A 12,909-nucleotide genomic window follows, 5' to 3' on the forward strand; every position below is an offset into this window, starting at 1 on the left:
TGCCACTATGATCGGCTTTTTCCTTGATATTTATTTAAGTGTTATAAACCTTATTTTTAATCCTGCGCTTCTAACCTTATGTCATCTCTCTGCTTTTGAGCCAACAATCTTCCAATCACTATTTGCTAACTTACATCGCAGATTAATTCACATGATCATTGTCATCTCTATACCCTGTGGCCTGAGGGAGAGTGACTTTGCCTGCATCGACATCAGGATCAATGCCACCACTTTAGAGCACAAGGCGTTCAATTGTTTCTATAGATTTACCACTCACTGCACATGCCATCTTCGTGATTATATTTCTTATTATATTATCATGGAACGATTCCTTCCTGATCTGGTTTTTCCAGTGTCAGTATAGTTCTACACTCTGCTTCTTTTTCCATTTAACTACTCCAGTTTTTACCTTCTGTGTTTTTTACCTCTCGTTTAAAGCTCCAGCTTCCTATTCCTCTTCCGCCATTGTGAGTCAATGTTCTTTCTGTAAAAGTACTTAAATACCTTAGCAGGCCACCTTTTATCGTCCATTTTCTAAGATGTTCTTCATATATTTTGCTCAAAGGTTCCCGTTTTTCCATATTCCTCTGTACTGCCTCGTTTGTGGTTTTGGCGTGAACCCGTAGTGCTGATCTTCCAACAGCTCTCTGGTTTATTTCTAGTCACGACTGAACTGCCCTTAGGCACAAAACTGCATTCCCTAAAGTAAGCCCTGGCACCACTATTCCTTTCCAAATACCAAACCACTTCATATTTTTTGTCCTACCGTAATGTACTATGTTTCATTTTCTCGGCATCTCTTCAGCCTTTTTCGCCAACATACTGTTCGTGCTTTACCGCGTATATCTCTCATTCGATTACTCATGCTCATTCGATTACTCATGCCCCGAGATTTGTATTTGTATGGCTAACGTCAGGCAGCTACCATGGCGCGTAGCTCCGGCGGGTCAGGAAGGTTCGCCCCCTGCGGTTGGGCCGGCGGCGGAGCGCCGACCTTTCAACGTGCAAAAAGTTGAGCTGAAATTCAAAATTTGACTACACATAACTCAGCTTCTACTGAGCCAATCAAAAAATTCCTGCTGGAGGAGCCGTTTCTCAACGACCTTTCTGCCTAATATGTAGGACAGATTATAATTCGCATAACGATTACTATTACATTACGAATGTGGTTTTGCCGTGAGCCCCTACTGCTAATCTTCCAACAGCTCTATCGCTTCCTCAGTACCTGCTGCAATTAGTGCTATTTGTTCGTCTTTTAATTTTGCGTTCTCTTTTTGACTTCCCACCTACTCTCTTTTGATGACGGCTCCCATCTGCAGGCTAATATGCTTATTGCCACTTCTCAGACTGTACTCCCCCTATTCGTGTATTTCCATTTTTGCGAACTTGCTATAGATTCTCTGCGACAGTACGCAGTAGTCAATGGTCGTCTGTCTGTCAACGGAATTCCCTCGTGATTTGACCCAGACATTTAGTTTTGCTATTTACAATAACTAGGCTGCGCCGCTCACAGAAGTCTTGCATTTACTTCCCCTTACAATCTGTGTATCCCCCCCGCAGGGGGGCGCCTGCAGCTTGCAGGCGTCGCGACGGTGAGTGGCGACACCGCGGGTTCCCGAGCATCCACAGGGACATCTCCGCAAGGGGATGATGGTGAACTGTGCATCACCACGGACCCGAGCACCCGCGCCTCGCCGTGCGTGGCATCGCCGTGTCCGGGGAAAAGGGGATCCTGGTGGTTGAGCCGATGCCGAGCGTTTGGACCCTTAAGGCCCCTTGGCGGAAGCAACACACCACTTTGGCCCCAGCTTCCTGCAGATGGCACCTCCGGCCTGACCCGACCGGGGGGAATCGGCAGTCGCCTTTTCCTATCCTCCTCTTCATCTTTAACTTTCCTATCTCTGTCTCACAACTCTCCTATATCCTACTCACTTCTTGGTTTTTCCTTTTTTCCTGGCGGCGAGGGTTAACCTTGTGTGACCAACTACCCTGAGTTGCGTCATATTTGGTTATAGTTGAGGTGTACAGCTGGCGTGGGCAGGACTTGCTATCAAGTTCCTGTCCCGTCCCCTTGTTGGACTCCGTGGTAGGTGGCTGGCGCCATGACCGAAAAACAATGTTTTTTTTATGGCTCCCCAACTTTCAAAACCTGATCGCTCTCTCAAAAGAGGGCGGAACTAGGCAGACAACTTCTTTCAAAAAAGAAAAGTAACTTTCCCCAAATATTATGTGATCCACAGTGAACAACAAGATAAACAGGCAAGAATAATATCCCCCTTCTTTGTGTCAAAGTGCTTGACTGAAACCCTAGGCATTGGCTATAAGCTGTCAAAAATGGCCAGCGGCGACTTATTGCTCGAACTGTGTGACAACATCCAACATTCTAAGCTCTCCAACCTAACGTCCATAGGGGAAATCCCGGTCTCCGTGACTCCTCATCGCTCACTAAACACTGTCCGAGGCGTAATATCGGAAAATGATTTTCTTCACATAACTGAAAAAGAAATGCTCGAAGGGCTCATCGACCAAGACGTCATAGATGTCCACCGAATCAAAATCCGGAAGGACAACAACGAAATAGACACAAAAGACATGATCCTGACGTTCAACACCAGCACCCTGCCCGACTCGCGATGTGGTGCGCAGGGGCGTAGCACCGCACAGCACTCCGGCACCTGCCAAGGCCGCTCCCACCGAGCCTATGGCAGGGCCATCCACGCCCCAGGCAGGGTCAGCGAAAGCTGCCCTGTCTCTGCCAAAGCAGGGACCGCCGGTCCATGGGTCGGCATCCCGCAGGACCTCCCCCCGTCGGGAGAGGCCTGAAACTAACACAATCGCGGCTGCGCGGTCCTCCAGCACCTCTGTTGAGGTGATGGATACAACACCCACTCCGCCTCCATTACAGCGGCGGAACAGCTCTGTTGAGCGAAAAAAAGACAGGCCCCTCATAACGGGCCCACCACATAAGTAAATCTCCTTTCATTTTCTTTTAAAAACACAAGCATGGCTTTTTTAATTCAATAGAATTGCAGAGGACTTATGCGGAATTATAGTGACATAACACATATTTTAGGGTCAATGTTACCCAACTTTTAGACGCGATCGCGAGCAGGCAAATCGACTCTCAGGAGGCGTCGCAATTGTCGTCCAAAGCGGCGTCCCTGCTCGAGAAATAAAGCTCAATACAAAACTAGAGGCGGTTGCAGTCAGCATCGTCAGCTATAAAACACTAACAACAATCTGTTCCGTTTGCATTCCTCCACATTTTACATTAACAGTCCATGATCTAGAAGAATTGATAGTTGAACTTCCAGAGCCATATCTGGTAGTTGGGGATTTTAACGCTCACTCCTCTTTTCGGGGAAGCGAGCGCTGCGACTCTAGGGGGCAAACAATCGAAGATTTTATCCTCTCAAATAACATGTCTTTTAAATACAGGAAAAGCAACTTATTGTGTTGCCCAAGCTCGGCAAAAATGAGCTTTCTCGATTTAGCTTTCGCATCACCATCGCTTTTTACCGATTTTAAATGGGATGTTTTAAATGACCCTCTGGGAAGTGATCACCTACCTATTATCATCAGCCTCTCATCGTCTACTGCAGTCATCCCCACAAGACCACGGCGCTGGAAACTTGACTGGTCACTTTTTACAGAAAGTGCCACTCTAGATAAAGAATTTTCTGAAGCCCTCAGCATAGATGAAATTAATGACAGGTTTACTACGTGCATAATATCTGCTGCAACACTCGCTATACCACAAACAACAGGACTCGTACAGAAGAAACACAAAGTATGGTGGACAGAAGAATGTACATTTGCAAAAAAAACAGCAAAATAAAGCATGGGGCACCCTGCGCCGGTACCCCTCTGCAGAGAACTTACTCACTTTTAAGAGGGCCAAGGCGAGAGCGCGGTACGTGCGCAGGAATGCTGAGAAAACCTCCTGGCAGAAATATGTGTCCTCTATAAATAGTTCAATACCATCAAAGAAAATGTGGGACAAAGTCCGTAAATTCACTGGTGACCGTACTTCCTTCACACTTCCACTTTTGACAACACCCGGTACACAAACATCGTTGGAAGAACAGGCCAATTTATTGGGCGAGCACTTTGCTGAAGTCTCAAGGTCGTCCCACTACACAAACGCACTCCAGAAACACAAAGCTAAAGCTGAAAAACAAAAACTTCCATTCGGAACAGGCATGCAGGAAGACTACAACCAGCCCATTACGCTCCAGGAATTAAATAGTGTATTATCTTCCGGTAAAAAGACAGCACCAGGCCCAGACAATGTGCATTACAATATGCTTGCCCATCTCTCTGATACAGCCGTACAGGCACTGTTAAAATTCTTCAATAAAATATGGATGACTGGCAGAATACCTGAGGAGTGGAAGAAAGCAGTAATAGTACCTTTTCTGAAACCCGGAAAATCACCAACAAGTCCTGACAATTACAGACCAATAGCCCTCACCAGCTGCATTGCTAAATCTTTTGAAAGTGTAATAAACATTAGACTCACCTTTGTACTCGAATCTCGGCAACTATTAGATGTTCATCAATGTGGATTCAGAAAAGCATGCTCAACCACCGATAACCTTGTCCGCCTAGAGAACACCATACGGGAGGCGTTCATCCACAAGCAGCAGTGTATCGAAGAAGTTCGGCATCCTCCGCGACATAGCAGAGCTTGGTATCCGAGGCAGGATGCTGAACTGCTTGAACGACTTCCTGGCTAACCGCACATTTAGGGTCCGCCTAGGAACAACCTCTCCATGACTTTCACCCAAGAGAATGGCGTACCCCAAGGTTGCATTCTAAGCACGACACTCTTCGTAGTAAAAATGAATTCGTTAGTTATGTAGATGACCTACAGATAGCATGCACTTCCTCCAGCATATCGTCCTGCGAGAGACAAATACAAATCACACTAAATAAACTAGCTGCTTGGGCAGAGATAAATGGGTTCAAGTTCTCTCCTCAAAAAACAGTAACTGTTCTGTTCTCATTGCGACGAGGCCTACAATTCAATCCCAACCTATACTTGAATCAAGCCACACTACCAATTAAACCAGAACATAAATATTTCTACCACACATTAACAACCTTAAAAAGAAAGCATCCCAAGCCCTCAATGTATTAAAGGTGCTCTCGCGAAAACGGTGGGGGTCCGATAGAACATGCCTATTACACATCTATCGCTCTCTGGTACGCTCCAAGATGCACAGTATGCATCGGGTGCATAGTATACGGTTCAGCAAGAGCATCCTACTTGAAAAGACTGGACCCTGTTCATAATCTTGGTCTGCGACTATCAACTGGAGCATATAGAACATCCCTGGTAAACAGTCACATGCGCATACGTCCTAAAAACCCGTACTCTTTCTAAACATCTCTGCCATCCCAATGTTACCAAGTGCCCATCCAAAAGATTATTTAACAATAAACCACAATCCATCCGGCCACTAATAATGCGCTTTGAAGATAAATGTGAAGAGTTAGGAGTACTGGATGCCCTGCCGAATATTGCACAAAAATATGAAAATTTACCACCATGGTACAACCTGCCTTCAGTGTGCGACTTCACACTGACACACTTACATAAAAAGGAAATGCCACATCAGCTCATACCACAAGAATTCTTTGAACTGCAAGAAAAATATGACACCTTCACTGAATTTTACACTGATGGGTCAAAAACAGAAATTCATGTTGGATGTGCAGTAATTCAAGACAAAAATGAAAAAATGATACGACTGCCACAGTATGCATCGGTTTTTACTGCCGAGAGTTATGCAGTCTTTGTAGCCGTAGACCAAATAGTAAAAGAAAACATTAAAATTAGCGTCATTTACACCGATTCACTGAGTGTGCTCAAAGCGCTGCACTTAGAAACGCCGCTGAACCCATTATAGGAAACATCATACATAACATATTTAAAATAAAAAAACAAAATCATAACATTATATTCTGCTGGGTGCCCAGCCATGTTGGAATTGTAGGTAATGAGAGAGCAGATGCATGCGCAGCACAAGCTCGAATTGATCAAATAAAACAAGATAACATACCACACAGGGATTTTTTGAAATTAGTGCACAGTAAACTCAGAATTAAGTGGCAGGCTGCATGGGAAGAACAGGCAAACAACGAACTGCATTCTATAAAACCAATTCTATAAACCAATTCTATAAAGCCAATGTTTTAAACAAACTCTAGGTCTAAAAAGTGTAACATTTAACAAGAACCTAACCTTGTGTTTGGCGCATCATAGCTATAGTTGCTTTTGCGCCATTAAAATCAATATAACTAACTAATCTGTGTATCCATCCAGATATACGATGTGGCCAATCATGTCACCAAACACAATAATGGCACCGTCTCCAAACTGCTTTATATCGTTGATTTTATTATTTGCCAATTTGTTCCTTCATGTAGCAGCATACCTACCCCCGCCCACTCTTCTTCATTGTCCTGCTGCGCCCATTCCAGACTTAGCCATCAATAAACGGTGGATCTTCCAGATAATTCTAACCACGTCGCTCTATTTGTACCGCCTTGCATGTTTATGTACCCCATCCTGATGTTAAATTTCTGTTAAGAGCGTCAGCTCGTACTACTTACGTTTGTCAAGGACGCATCTGTCCGCAATGAAGGAGAAATTGACCAAAACACTGACCACGTGACCACACTGTATCACAAAACAACAGTGGGCGCGTAGCGCCTCAATTCATGCTTATACTTTCGTTCCGTTTCATATATGCCAGTACAGCGGCCATCGAACTGGGACACCCCCCAGACTGCATAAAATTTGGGGACACCCGCTTCACGCAGAATGTTCGCAGTGGTGTTAAATGACTTCCATGTTCTTCAGGATACAATTACTAATTGAGATGAAGCCCAAAATATATGTCGGACTCACCCCGATTACCTTTCCACCCCCAAACCGTGCATTCCGAGGACGGTGGGAAGGCCATTACGGCGGAACCGTTTGTCGCAGGGGTTCCGGGTTGTGTCAACTGATTCATCGCGTTATGATGCACAGGTTTATAAAATTTATTAACCGATATAACGAAGAAATACACCGGATATAGCGAAAGTGGCTCCCTCCTAGTGGTTATTTCGTTCTGCTCAGCCTCCATTAGTACACTCTGTTCTTCGCTTCCCACCTACTTCTAGGCCCGGAGCCCCCATGGTCCCCCTAAAAATCTACTGCCCGGCCCGCCAGGCTCCAGCCGATCTCTGCTCCTATCCTTGCAATAAAATGAATGCCATCTCGCGGAAAACCTCTCCATTCTGTCCTAGTACCTTCGGTACTGCGCACGCCACGGTCTGCGCTTGTTGTGCTACTCCCCTTATATCGTCAACTCCCTGAGCTATTCTTTCCACCACTTGTGTGGCGCCACCGTCGAAGACATCATTTATCCCCGCCGCTGCCACTACCGAATTGCCACTTACCGACACAGCTCCGCACCACACCAGAATCTCACCAGAAACCTGCGCAAATATCTATATTTTGGTAATTATTGTACTTCTGAACATTAGTTGCCTGCCGGTTTGACTATCCTGCCGTATCTCGTATGCTGCCCCCTTCCTTGATCCTAAAGTTTCAGAAAAGGAAAAGATAAATGGAATTATCAGGCGATGCACGAAACAAGCTCTAGGATTGCCCATCCGTACATCCACTCACCGCCTCCTAGAGCTGGGAATGCATAATACCCTGGAAGAAATTACGGAAGCAGTGAGAACGTTCCAAATCGAACGCTTAGCCGGGACCACAACCGGCAGGGCCATTCTAGAAAAACTCAATATTAGCCGAGATAACAAAACAACCGCCAAAGTTGACATGCTCGGAAAAATTCGAGACAATATAGTTGTACCCCCATTACCCAGGAATATGCATCCTATTCATCACTCAGTGCGCCGGGCCAAGCGGGCAGAGGCGCTAGAGAAACGCTTCCGCTCCTACAAAGACGAGGACGTGGTCTACGTGGATGCTGCTGAGTGTGGTAAGAACACGATGACCGTCGCGGTCGTCAATAATAAACAACTCCTCAAAATAAGTGCCTCCATACTCTCGGGTAACCCAGAGACTGCAGAGGAAGCTGCCATCGCACACCAGCACATGCATCCCTGCCTGGTAATGAGACGGCCCACGAGTTCGCCCGAGGCTTTTCTTTCCGGGCGGACGCGAGCGAGGTGGTCTTTACAGACAGGGATCGCATGGTGACCTACAGAGAAATTACACAACACTATCGTTTGCAACGAGCTAGACTTCCTCCAGTGGATAGATCCTTGTCCAGATACCAAGCCATCAACTGGCGCCGGTTACAAACTTACACATTTCCAAACCCGGCCCTCTGGAGTCTTATGTACCCAGGGCAATTTTCAGAAAAATGCGCGAACTGCGAACTTAGGGCGACCTTGGACCACATACTATGGGAATGTCCTCATCCTCCCCGGGAGGGGCGAGGTATTAACACAAAAGATCAATGGGAGACCTTACTACTGAGCTCCGACCCGGCGACTCAGTTACAACTCGTCCGACTGGCCGAAGCCGCCGCCGAGAGTCAAGACCTTTCGGCCGTCGTCTAGGCGGGTAGCCCTCTGGCTACCCTCTTTCTTCTGGATATTAAAAGTTTTCCTATCCTATCCTGGTCGTGTGGACAACATATGGTTGCTTAGATTTTGCTGCCAAGCTTAATGTCTACCTGCACCTAAAAAATTCGATTGAGGTGAAGTCGCTCCTGTTGTCCGCCGTTCGCGTCGAAAACGGAAAAACTCCGGTTGGAGATGCCAAATTCCAGTATATATTTGCCGCCGACAGCAAGCTTAACACGAACGCTGGAGTGCAAAATGGTTAGAAATGAAACAGCATTAAAAGAGGGTGAAATTCAGGAAAGTAAATGGCGCAGTGTCTGTCTCACATATCTCGGTGGACACCCGAGCCGCGCCGTAAGGGCAGGGAGGAAGGAGGGAGTGAAAAAAGAAATGAAGAAAGAGGTGCCGTGGTGGAGGGCTCCGGAATAATTTCGACCACCTGGGGATGTTTAACGTGCTGTACTGACAACACACAGCATACGGGCGCATTTTTGCATTTCACCTCCATCGAAACGTGGTCGCCGCGGTCGGGTTCGAACCCGGATACTCGGACTCAGCGCCAAGCGCTCAGGGCGCTTGGCGCTGAGTCCGAGACCATGCTGCACGGTGTGTGCGGCTGTTGGCGATAGCTGGTGCCGGTCGACGCTCGGAACGCGAAGGGGGGAGGCTGAAATGTTGGGCAGGCATAATGCCTCTGTGGCATTACTCTAAATAAATGAACAAAATGCGATGGGCCTCCATTGAAACCTGGCTACACACGTGGCACGGCGAACTTTTCTGGCGCCGACTGCCACCGCTCGCCTCCCCTTGGCGCCGTCGCTGGAAGTTGAAGAACTCTTGTAGTTGGCCTGAAACGCAGCGCTTGATTAGGGGGGGGGGGTGGCTGATGCAGCCCAGGGCCTCACCTCGGACAGTAGGAGAAGGGGGCCCATTTATTCTAACCTGCTTAGTATGTGCAACCATGGGCAACGGAAATTCGAGCGACATGTATGAAGCGAGAAAACCAGAACGAGCCGACGCCCCCCCCCCACCCCGCCTAATGTAAGAGGGTGCGTTAAGCCTGATCATTTGGAGAGAGCTTGTCGAGCAGCAAAAACAGGAATCCGCCGCCACCTCGGCGGTGATTTCTTGTCAGTCCGTCTTCCAGTGCTGTCTGGAGCGGAGGGGCAAGGGGGAAACACCTAAAACATGTAATGGATGAGGACCTAAATCTCCCTTGACCCTCGTCACCACCACGCCACCCTCAACCTCTCAAATAGTTCTGCCGCTGTCCTCATAAAAGGGTGTGCTGCAGGACCCAACAGTGCCTCCCATTCGACTTTTGTGCAAGAGCGAAGGGGGAAGTTGGAGAGCTGGACACAAAGGCCCGTCTCCAGGGCCCATTGCTGCCTAGTGGCAGCGCCCCCTCCTGCGCGCTCGACGGAAAAAGTAGGCCAGACTGGGCGCCGAACTTAACAAGTCGCCCTCTCTCCTTCGTTCTCGCGCACGGCGTCGACGGGGCGAAATAAAAATCGAGAACCTCCCAGAACTGACGACTGCTCCTAGCCAATAGGAAGACGAGACGGGAGCGGGAGAAGGAATGACTTTGTACAGAGAAGGAGGGAATTTTTTTGTACAAGGAACTCTATGCGTATGTGAACATCTGTTTTGGCGCTAGTAACACACAGACGCGGCGGGCATCTTGATCGTGGGCTGCGATTCAGCCCCGAGCCGCCGGTTAAGCTTGCATAAGACCGCACGCTGAGGAGCCCCCGGGGGAGCACAACTCTCGGCCACTGGACTTGTGGCCACAGAGCACCGACTCAAGAACTCAAGAAATTATTGCCTATGCGACCGGCAGTTTGGATCTCCATGCAGCGAAACTGATGTTGCCTATAGTGTCCCCGGGTGTAGTCCTACACAGGGAAAAATGTGCGGACCTTCCCGAGGCGCAGCTCTCCAGGGGCTGCGTCCACAAAGCACGGACTGAAGTAATCAAGAAATTGTCTCTTGGACCCTGACTTTGGATCCCCATGCAGGGAAACACAGGGAAGAATGTGTGGCTCTTCCCGGGGTGCAGCTCTCAACGGGCTTCCACATACGTGGAATTGTCGCCAGAAAGCAGCGACTCAAGAACTCAGGCAATTATTGCCTCTTGGCCGCTCAGGTTCGATCCCCATGAAACAAAATCATGTTACCCATAGCATCTCCAGGTTGACTCGTAGACATTTTCTTGACTCGGTTTTTAAATAGCATTGGAATTTAAAGTGTCTATAGTTTTTTTCATATCACATCATCCAAGGGGTACCCTGTCACAGACAAGGATCCGCCGTAGCCATGCACGGTGGGAGGCAACTCCTCGCCTTCTTACTCTTGGCAGTGCCCAAAATTCAGCCTCTATTTCGTTCCATTTACTGCCCTGATTACACATTTTAAGTAATGGAAAAGGGCCAAAGCAAACTCTCAACTAAGCCACATATGTGGACTTGTGGCCACAAAGCACCAACTCAAGAATTCAAGAAATTTTTGCCTCTTGGGCCTTCAGTTTGGACACCCGTGCAGCCAAATTGATATTACATATAGCGTCTCCGGGTTAAGTCGTAGACAGGGAAAATGTGTGGCTCTTCCCAGGGCTCAGCTCTCCAGGGGCTGTCATATAAGTGGACTTATGGGCACAAAGCACCGACTCAAGAACCTAAGAAATTGTTGCCTCTTGGACCCCCAGTTTGAATCCCCGTGCAGCGAAACTTATGTTACCTATAGCTTCCCCGGGTTGAGTCACAGACAGAAAAACGTGGGGGTCTCTCCGGGTTGGCGCAGCTACCAAGTGGCTGCCACATGCGTGGACTTGTGGCCAGAAAGCACCGACTCAAGAACTGAATTCTTGTTTCTTGGACCCTCAGTTTGGATCCCCATGGAGCGTAAATGGCAGCTCTCAAGGTGCTGCCATATACGTGGACTTGTCTCCAGAAAGCACCGACTAGAGAACTCAACTCAAGGTTGAATTGTAGACATTTTGGTGACTACGTTTTTAAATGGCATTGGAATTTTACAGTGTCTATAGCTTTTCCATATCACATCCTACAAAGGTTGCCGTGTCAAAGGCAAGAAGCCGCCATAGCCATGTACGGTGGGAGGCAACTCCTCGCCTTCTTGCTCTTGGCAGTGCCCTACATTCAGCCTCTGTTTCGTTCTATTTTACTGCTATGATTATACCACTCTGTTCCCGCCATTGTACTGGATTTTGAATCTACGCCACATATGTGCTCTTGGGGCCATAAAGCACCAACTGGAAAATTCAAGAAATTATTGCTTCTTAAGCCCACACTTTGGATCCCCATGCAGCACTGATATTACATATAGCGTCTCTGGAATTGTGGCCACAAAGCACCAACTCAAGAATTCAGGAATTTTTTGCCTCTTCGACCCTCAGTTTGGATCCCAATGCAGAGAAACTGATATTACCTATAACGTCTCCGGGTTGAGTCGTAGACAGGGGGAAATGTGCGGCTCTGCCCGGGGGCGCAGCTCTCAAGGGGCTGCCACTTACGTGGACTTGTCGGCAGAAAGCACCGACTCAAGAACTGAGGCAATTATTGCCTCTTGGACCCTCAGTTTGAATCCCCGTGCACCGAAACTTATCTTACATATAGCGTCTCTGGGTTGAGTCGTATACATTTTCGTGACTCGGTTTTTAAATAGCTTTGGAATTTTAAAGTTTCGATGGTTTTTTACATATCACATCATCCAAAGGGTACCCTGTCACAGACAAGGAGGCGCCCTAGCCGTGCATGGTGCGAGGCAACTCCCCGCCTTTTTACTCTTGGCAGTGCCCTACATTCAGCTTCTATTTCGTTGTATTTTACTGCCATGATTACACCACACTTTATGTAATGATACATTGATCCTGTGATTTTGTTCCAGCCACTGTACTGAATTTTGAATCTTAGCCGCATATGTGGACTTGTGGCCACTCAGTTTGGATCCGCATGCAGCGAAACTGATATTACATATAACGTCTCGTGGTTGAGTCGTACACACGGAAGATTGTGTGGCACTTCCCGGGGTGCAGCTCTCAAGGTGCTGACATATATGTGGGCTTGTGGCCAGAAAGCACCGACTCAAGAACTCAAATATTGCATCTTGGCCCCCATGAAGCGAAATAATAATAATAATAATAATAATAGGTTTTTGTGGAAAGGAAATGGCGCAGTATCTGTCTCATATATCATTGGACACCTGAACCGCGCCGTAAGGGAAGGGATAAAGGAGGGAGTGAGAGAAGGAAGAAGGTGCCGTTGTAGAATAAATTTTTTTCGGCAAAAGTGTTCC

Source organism: Amblyomma americanum, chromosome 1, assembly GCF_052857255.1.
Source record: "Amblyomma americanum isolate KBUSLIRL-KWMA chromosome 1, ASM5285725v1, whole genome shotgun sequence".
Taxonomy (NCBI): Eukaryota; Metazoa; Arthropoda; class Arachnida; order Ixodida; family Ixodidae; genus Amblyomma; species Amblyomma americanum.